The sequence below is a fragment of the Chelonoidis abingdonii genome, chromosome 5 (assembly GCF_003597395.2).
Source record: "Chelonoidis abingdonii isolate Lonesome George chromosome 5, CheloAbing_2.0, whole genome shotgun sequence".
Classification (NCBI taxonomy): domain Eukaryota; kingdom Metazoa; phylum Chordata; order Testudines; family Testudinidae; genus Chelonoidis; species Chelonoidis abingdonii.
The window spans coordinates 3,608,036-3,617,457 of record NC_133773.1 but is presented as its reverse complement, the minus strand read 5'-3'; the positions used below and the strand labels follow the sequence as shown (position 1 = coordinate 3,617,457).

The following is a 9,422-nucleotide window of genomic DNA, read 5'->3' as shown; positions in this document are numbered from 1 at the left end:
CGCGGCTGCTGCAGCTGGGTCCGTCCGCGGGAGCTGCCGCCTCGCGCCCGTGCGAGCCGCGTCTCCACTGGGCCTTCAGCTGTGCCCGTCCCTCGTGAGGAGAAGAGGGGCGCGTCTCCCCCGCGGCTGCCGTGCGGCCCAGGAGCTGGTCCCCGGCTTCGCTGGGCGAGTCTCCCGGCCGGGAAGCCAGACTCGCGCCAGGCAGCATTGGGCGGGCGTGCAGCAAACAGCCGGGCGGCTGCGCTGGCTCTGAGGCCTGCGGGTGAGGGGGGTGTCGGGTGGGCTTCGGAGCCGGAACACCCACGCGGCTCTTTTTAGTGGGCCTGGCGGGGGGCCTGCTAGTCACAGTCTGTCTCCCTGCGTTGGGCCACTCGCCCCCAGCTGCAGCGTAGCCCTCCCCGGAGAGGCCTTGGGCAGCAGTCTCTGGTTCATTGCTCTGGCTGCCCTTACCCCGGCGTCGTCCCCCGCAGATCTGTGCTGAGCGCTTCGGCTGTCACTTCCGCGCAGGTTGTCTTCCCGCTGCTTCTCACTCAAGAACGTTCCAAGGACTTGTGGCCACGGGAGTCCCGGTTGGGGGGTCCTTTTCTAGTATTGCCTAGTGAACCTCAGGAGCTTTGTTAGGACAAGGCCAGACATCCCTGTTTGGGAGCAGGGATGCTGAGCAGTAAGAGGGTCATGTCCTACTAGCAGGCATACGTGTTGCAGGACACGTGTGTGCACACAAATAAAGCTAAATGAAGTAAAATAAATTTTTTGGTAATAGAATTCCAGCTTGCAGACTCAACCTATGCAGCACATCTGGTTTGGAGCGACTTTTACTGATGGAGGATCTCAATATACAATACGTGACTCGCAGGGCTTTGGAGTGGAGCCCGGAGCTGGAGCACAGAGCAACTGTGGAGCAGTGGAGCTGCAGGTTTTTGCCTGGAGCTGGAGTGGAGCTGGAGCACAGCTCCAAAGCCCTTGTGACTGGGGAGGGGACTGTTACATACTCCTTGATTTCTATAGAGTGATGTGCACTTGCTTTGCACTAGCAACTATTTTCGATGGGGGTGTATCTAGAATATGTCACTCTTTCTCCACCCTTGATGTGAATAACAAGCAAATTATGGCAGGTGGATTAAAAAAAATCATGCTTTCTGCCCATCAGTGCGTGTTTGGAGGTGTTATGGTATTTGGGTCTGGAGGTGAGGAACAGCATCAGCCTTTCTGTTGAGACTCAAGGTACAGGTATGAGGGGGGAGCATTGTGTATGAAAGGGGGTTCTGAAGTGTAGCCCTGTTGGTCCCAGGATATTAGAGAGAAGATGGATGAAGTTAGGTAATATGTCTCACTGGACTAACTTGTTTCTGTGCCATTTCCTGGCTGACCATTTTGATAAGTTTTGGTCCATTTTTATAGCAGTTATAGTGAAGGGAGAAAAATAATTTTTTTAGGTGACTTCTAAGAACATTGATTCAAAGTGAAATGCATTTAAAATCATTCCTGGCAGAAGTTCATTACAGTATATATGTCAACACAGGTGCTAATATAATAACGGTGAATGCTATATAGATAGAAATTAAATGCCACAAGCATTGATAGTCTACAGATGCTTATCTACAGTCAGTCTTTGCACAAATTTAACTGAAATGGTGGTGGTGAAGGGCACTTAAACCAGTGCAGTCCCCTAGAGTGTAGTGTTTCAGAAACATATTATACTGATGTAAACTCTGTGGAGAGTCTCCTGATGGATTCTTCCTCTTCATTTGTGTTGGGGAACCCTTTTTGTGCTGCATCATGCTCATGCCCATAACCCTTATGCATATGCATGAAGGTTCTGAATCCTTTTTCTTTATTGGGATTTCTGCACCCCATAAAATGTGGGGTACCTTGCTTTTCATAAGCTAGCCTCTTAATTCTCATTATTTTCATGAGCATTTATGGGAACAAGTCCCCACGGCAACATGCGGTTGCTGCAGTATTTTCCATGATGTTACAATCAGGGGCCATGCGGTATAGATGGGTACATTGTGGCACATTTTCCTGAATATCACCCATTGGCACATCCTTTACAGTAATCTTGTAACTTCACCGGTACAGGATTATGTCAACCCTTCTTTAGGTCTAAAGCCTAATACAGGGATTCTCAAACAGAGGGTCGCAAGATTATTAGCTGAGGGGTTGCAAGCTGTCAGCCTCCACACCAAAGCCCGCTTCACCTCCAGCATTTATAATAGTGTTAAATATATAAAAAAATGCTGTGTGAAAGGGGTCACCGCTACAAAAGTTTGAGAACCATTGGCCTAATATGACTAAGGTACAGTTCTACAGGTCTCAGCCTGCAGATCTTGCATTACAGCCTTACTTTGTTTATATACCTAATACATATTCATCACTCATAAAAAATTGTCAGCCTGATACTCCTATAATAGTATTGTATTCATTCCTGTACTTGTATCTACCTCTGTTTGTCACACTTTGATTACATACGAATTAACCACAACAGAAATAATTATATGAAATAATTGGCTACAGAGAACTGCAAAGAAATAAATGTTAGCAAAATGCCATCCTCTTTTCTCTCAAGGATGGTTTTGTTATGAACAAACTTGTGCATCTACATTAAAAAGGTAGGGTCACATTTCCGGAGAAATTATAACAAGTCTTAATGAGATCAGCAGAAGATACTTTGAGTCATGCTTTATTTCTGTGTATTGTTTGAGAAGATTTTTTTTTGATTGGAAGCAGCACAACTTACTAGCAATAATATAACAATAACACTGGCTGAAAGAGGCAAATTTTCTGCACATCATAGGCTTAAACTGAATTGTAGGCTATATTAATTGCTTTTCATATTGATAATTACTACTTGTTGCTTTCATCATGATCACAGAAGAGATTTGGACAAAAAAAATACCAGAGTTGCCTGTTAAATTAAAGAAAATGTTAATTACTAATACTGGTAGTTGAACCAAAAGTTGAATGATTCTGATTAAGTGGGCCTCTGCCTAAATCTTTTACTTACCCAATTTTATACTTATTTCTAACTAGAATAATTTTTGATTGCTGGCATTAAATCAATTGGCAGTTTAGGATGCTAGAGGCAGCTGTGTCTTACTTTTTTTTTTACACAACTGAATACTGCAAAGATCAGTTTCTCTTTCTACATCAAAATAGTGAGCATTGTAAAATGAAGCAGTAATAGTGTTTTAACTAAAAAGACAAATATGTTGTTTGTAAAAGCACCTTGATGCAATAAGATTAATGTAAAAGGTCTGTTCTCCCAGGGATTTATGTACATATCAAGTACTCTTAGTGCTTGAGGGTGAGGCTACAGTTTTGTCACGAATGTCATAGTGGTCATGGAAACTGAGTTTGAATCAAGTCTATGAAATGCCCCCAAACCAAGTGGCAGTGTGACCTAGTTCACTCAGGTTTGGCATGTCTGCCCCTTCATTTCTGGCTAACTTTCTGTGCATCAACACTATGTGCTAGGGTGTAACACCAATCAAACTTGCCCTTCTGTCCCTGGGACAGGAGCCATTGCTACAGAGTGAGCATGGGGTGGGCTCACTCTCCAATCCCCTTTTCTTCTTTCCATGATCTGTCATTTTTTATCTAAACTTCTGCCGTGGAATGTTTAAAGATTGGCATGACCATCATAGCCCTACTCGTGTGAGCTAGACTTATGGGAGAATAAGACCCTTGGTGTGATGAACTGCAGTGCGCTAGGGTAGTATCACGCATTCAGACTATTCTACCTCTTTATTAGTGGTCTAGATCTAGAAGAGGAACCAAAAGGTCATTAATGAAATTTGCAGAAGATGGATGGTGGGCTGGCAGGACTAACTTATGAAGGAGGCTCCTTGTTGCTTTAGAACCTCATGTCATGGACCAGGGACATATTGTGCTACGTGCTGTACAAACACACCAAAAGATGGTCCCTGCTGCAAAGAGCTTACAGTTCAGGATGAGGCAACAGGGGAATGCAGACAAACAGACTAGGGAGCATAAAGAAACAAGGACTGGTTAGCATGCTAGGCAGTGAGCTCACCACACCTGCTGCCCAATCGTTGTCAAGAGTTTTGTAGGTATTGCAACAAAGGGGAGAATTAAGAAGAGATGTGAAAGAGGACAATGAAGTAGCTTTGAGGGTATTTATGGGGAGCTCATCCCATGTGTACAGCATGGTGAGAGAGAGCCTGGAGGTGCTTGTTTAACATGTAACAAACGGGTGAAGAAGGCAGCCTTCATTGGCAGGATAGAGGCAGGAGCTGAGATCTTGATAGCATGTGAGAGAGGATAGTCAGTGTGAGATAAACTCTGAAAGGCCTTGGAAGTGAAAACATTGTATTAGATGAAATGGAGAACAGGGAGCCAGTGGAGGGATGCAGAGAGAAGGGAACATAACTCTTACAAACTTTTTCAGGTAAACACCAAGGTAGGAGATGAATTATGTAGGGTGGTGTGAATGTTATAACTGGAAAAGGAATGTGTTGGCTGACTCTTCAGAAAAATGTGGACACAGATCTAATTGGCTGCAGAATGGTTTCTCAGTAGAAGTGTTGGAACTGGCATTTATTGAATCTATATATTTTTTAAAAACAATGGCAGGTGGTGATGGGACTGGGACTTGAAAATGTACAGAACAACCCTGCATTGTCAGAGACTAATTAGATGACTTCCATAATTCTCAAGTATCAGAGGGGTAGCTGTGTTAGTCTGGATCCGTAAAAGCAGGAAAGAATCCTGTGGCACCTTATAGACTAACAGATGTATTGAAGCATGAGCTTTCGTGGGTGAATACCCACTTCGTCGGATGCATGTAGTGGAAATTTCCAGGGGCAGGTATATATATGCAAGCAAGAAGCAGGCTGGAGGTAACGAGGTTAGTTCGGTCATGGAGGATGAGGCCTTCTTCTAGCAGTTGAAGAGCTCACTGAGTGATGCCTTGGGGCAGTGCCCTGTGGGCTTGGAGTGGTTGATGCACTTTTCAGGTAGGGATCTTAGCTAATAGGTGTTGGACTAATTAGGTATTGTTTCTTCTCTGAGGGCATCCGTGCGTTCCCACTAGTGGAACCTGCCTCCTGACAAATGGGTGCACAGAGCCCTCTTGAAAGCAGCATCTGTTAGGAGTGCATGCATGAGCACCCTCTGGAAATTAAGCATTTGGATTGTAGAGCTCTGCATAAAGGGATGCAGTCCTCCAACACCTTCTGTCAGCACCTATACAAGGAGCCACATATTAACCTCTGAAGAGCCGCATGAAGCTCCAGAGCCACAGGTTGGTCACTCCTGGGTTGCCTCATTGTGGGATGCGAATAGATGGGTTGCAAAAGTCTTCTGTGTTCATAGAATCATAGAATATCAGTGTTGGAAGGGACCTCGGGAGGTCATCTAGTCCAACCCCCTGCTCACTCAGGACCAACCCCAACTAAATCATCCCAGCCAGGGCTTTGTCAAGCCTCGCGGGCTTTAAAAACCTCGAAGGAAGAAGATTCCACCACCTCCCTAGGTAATCCATTCCAGTGCTTCACTACCCTCCTTGTGAAAAAGTTTTTCCTAATATCCAACCTAAATCTCCCCCACTGCAACTTGAGGCCATTGCTTCTTGTTCTGTCATCTGCTACCACTGAGAACAGTCTAGATCCATCCTCTTTGGAACCCCCTTTCAGGTAGTTGAAAGCAGCTATCAAATCCCCCCTCATTTTTCTCTTCTGCAGACTAGGTTTCAGCTGCAAAGCATGAAACGCACAAGGGTAGCATTGACAGCGCATGCATTGTTTCTGGTGCAGGGTTCATACTTTTTGTTAAATACCCCTCAATGCACTTTCCTGAAAGTCACAATGTAATCACAACCTCCGGCTATTGCAAGAATCAGTTTGCTGCTCCAGCCATGGTGAGTACAGCCACGAGTCATGGGCAAAAGAGGTCTTGTGCTGCAGCTTTTGTGAAGACATCCTCGAGATCACTGGTTGGAACTTCAGAAAAGCCTCCTTTCCCGTAGAGCAACCTGAGGACAGGTACAAAAATCAAATAGTCTGATTTTTACAAAAGTGGCACCAGATTGGGAGGGAAGGGAGACAAACAGGAAGCTTCCCATTTCTTCCCCCGCCCCCCTTTTTTTAAATGCTGGTTGCAATACACAAGTGATCCCTTCCAACCACAACCACAGCACGCTTGGGAAAGCGTGGTTGTGTAACCCAGATTTCACCAAATGGGGGGTGGGGTGGGGTGGATTACTTGTTGAATTGTTTGTGGCTTAAAGGCTAGGATCCAAAACTTCCCTCCATTTCCCCAGGTGATGCGATATCACTCTTCTGAGGGTAACAGAGACAGAAAGAGAGCAGATGCTGAGTACAGACCTGGCCCTTATGCTGCAATTCTCTGTACTGCAATGATGCCAGCAGAGTTAATACTGGAGTGGCTCGGGACAGTGTCCTACTGTGGTGGACAAAATAAGACAGCCCTTCCCAGAAACCTTCTGCAAAGTATTGCAAAGAACCTCCATGAAAGCTTCCTAGAGATCTCCATGGAGGATTCTAAGGCCATCCCTGTGCACATAAATAGTTTTATCTGAGAGCACCTCTGCGTAGCTGAAGTGGCCACTGTTACCTACTACACCTAGTCTTTTGTTCAGATTAAACATAAAAAACAGCATGTAATCCTACAGTTTGATTGGAAATGTGTACTCACCAGAGCTGCCTTCATGGCATCACAGTCCACTGGCAGTTGGTCTTGTGAAGGGGTGGGTTCCAGGACAAAAAACAGTTCTTGGCTGTCAAGGGGAATGGATCCTCCACTTGCCTGCCTCACATACTCCTCCTCGTCGTCAACAATATCCTTCTTGTTGCTTGAGGCTGCCCGGAGCTCCTGGGAGGTATCCATAGAGAGTTTTGGGATAGTGGTGATGTTGCCATCAAGAATTCCATGCAACTCCTCATAAAAGCAGCATGTCTGTGGAGCATCACCAGAACGACTGTTTGTCTCCCTTCTCTTATGGTGCGCTTGTCAAAGTGCCTTTATCTTCATGCAGCCCTTTCCCCCCATGCCCCCTATGATTTTGGCATAGATGTCAGTGTTTCCTCTGCTGGATTGGAGCTCTGCCTGCACAGACTCTTCTCCCCACACACTAATAAGATCCATCATCTCCTCTGTACTCCATGCTGGAGCGCGTTTGTGGCCTTGAGTCTCTCTGATCAGCTGTGCTGATGAGCTCTCCACGCTGATCAAGCAGGAAATGAAAATTCAAAAGTTTCCAGGGCATGAACAGGGGAGCAGCTGTTTCCTGTGTACCTGGCTGATGCGCAGTGGAGTTGAAAGTGCTCTCCAGAGCAGTTACGACAGAGCACTGTGTTACACCTCCTGGAGGCCAATTGATTCAAATTACACAACGCAGTGTCTACGCTATCCCCATGTCGAATCAAGCGCTATGCCTCTCGCCAAGATCAAGTACAGAAGTCCACTTTACAGGCCACTTAGCTTGGCGGAAGGGACTTGATAGTGTAGACAGATATATTATTAAATTGATCTAACGTGGCTTATGTTGACCTAAGTTTGTAGTGTAGACCAGGCCGAGGTGTGAGAAGATGAGACCTAATTCTACAATCTTGAAGAACCTGGTAACCAGAAACAAAAAATTCAATTCACTAACCACAGATAATACTTCCATTGTTTGTTTAATCAGTAGTTTTAAATGCAAAGCATGTTTTGATAAACATTTACTTATGTATCCAGCACATTTAAAGTAATTTTATTTAACTAATTAAAAAAAGTAAGACTTTTTGTGTTTTTAATTGAATTTCCATCCAAATAGAGTGTGACAAAAAATATAATGAATAAAAAAATTGTTTGCTAAATAAGAAATGCATAATTCACCATTTTCTAAAAATTAAGGATCTGAATAAATATAAATTGTTATATAATTGATTAAATAAATATATATAGATTTAGTGCATCCTCCTGATTAGCAAAAAGAATGCCCAAATCTAGCTGTAAAGGCCAATTTAATTGCAAACCAACATGTTTACCAACCAATGAGAATCAGCCGTTCTTTAGAAAAATAAAAACTACAAAAGCAAACTAAGATTAAAATAAATTATTTAACTCAGTTTTCTGCTTGCTGATTAAATCATGATTAAATTTCTTTGATTTAAATCAATCCACTCTGCCACACCGAGAACATCTAATTGAATTAAAGTCTGTATAGAACCATTTCAGCGTAGTCAGGGTACCAGGACTAGCAAGGATTGAGGACCACTTGACTGGAATCACAGTGGCTTCTGTGGCATATCTTGGGTACATTCCAGTAGGGAAAAATCTGTAGAGCTGCAACTTGAAGACCAGTATGTACTTTTCACCAGGCACGACTCCATGTGTTTAGCATGGCACTCCAGTACTCAATTTGGGAGAGCAGTGCTGCAGTTTGTATTTTTGCTAAGAGCTCCTCAGTACTGCTCACTAATCTCCCACAAGTGGGACTGTACAGAGGCTCAAAGAAAAAGAGGTTATCCACCAATCACCTGTGCATTCACACTCAATGACCACTTTTCCCTTCACCTCAGAGTCTCGTGTAACATCAGGACACTGGTTTGGGAGAAGGGACAGGAAGTTAAGGAGGTGAAGTCTCTTATAGCCTTAGTTGTTGAACATTTGATGCCATGAGATGGCACTTGCACATGTGTGCTCTCCCCTCCTCCCACCACCCTGGTGGATGCAGCCTTCCAGAAGGTTCTGTGTGCTTGCCATCGGTGGACAACTCCCATAAGTGTCAATGCAGACAGGTGACTCAAAACATTAGGCACCAAGAAGTAACTTCTCTTTATCTCCTGTCACTTCCTCATTTACCCAGTCTATCTTGTCTTCTCTCTCCTTGCCCAGGCTCTCCCTCCTTCCTGTTGTTAATCTTCTTTCATCTTAATACTCTCCTACCGATCCTCTACCACTCACAGTCGTGTTGCACTCTCTGGTGGCCGAGTGGAGGGGAAGCTGCTGAGGATCTTGTGGGCTGAGCTGTGTGCATTTGTTGTGTTGCCCCTGATCTCTGCTACAGAACTCAAGAGGAAGCTGTTAGTATCTGTTAGTAAATATTAACCCTATTCTTTTTTTCTGTTTGATTAATTTATATATTAACTATTCTTTAGAATTTTTATCTTCAACAAAGGGTGTGTCTGAATTCTAAGGCGCAGAACACTGGCCCTTGACCGATAGGTAACCCTGTGCAGGAATGTTCTCCATCATACCGTATTTTAAAAACAACGAGGAGTCCTTGAGGCACCTTAAAAACTAAAAGCAGCAGAGAATCCTGTGGCACCTTATAGACTAACAGACGTTTTGGAGCATGAGCTTTCGTGGGTGAATACCCACTTCGTCAGATGCATGTAGTGGAAATTTCCAGGGGCAGGTATATATATGCTAGCAAGCAAGCTAGAGATAACGAG

The 9,422-nt window shown here is 44.4% G+C and overlaps 1 protein-coding gene across 2 annotated transcripts in view; it reads left to right on the top strand.

The window, feature by feature from the left end:
• Positions 1-236: 236 nt before the first annotated feature.
• The window catches only part of WRN (WRN RecQ like helicase), a 102,578-nt gene continuing 93,392 nt past the window's right edge, over positions 237-9,422 (top strand). Inside the window, exons 1-3 of one of the 2 annotated variants that reach the window (XM_075066040.1) lie at positions 237-916; positions 6,284-6,984; positions 8,863-9,050. The gene's annotated coding sequence lies outside the window, so the exon portion shown is untranslated. Of the gene's footprint in view, positions 917-6,283; positions 6,985-7,019; positions 9,051-9,422 lie in introns of those variants that run through there. The other variant, XM_032769480.2, reaches the window with a different exon arrangement.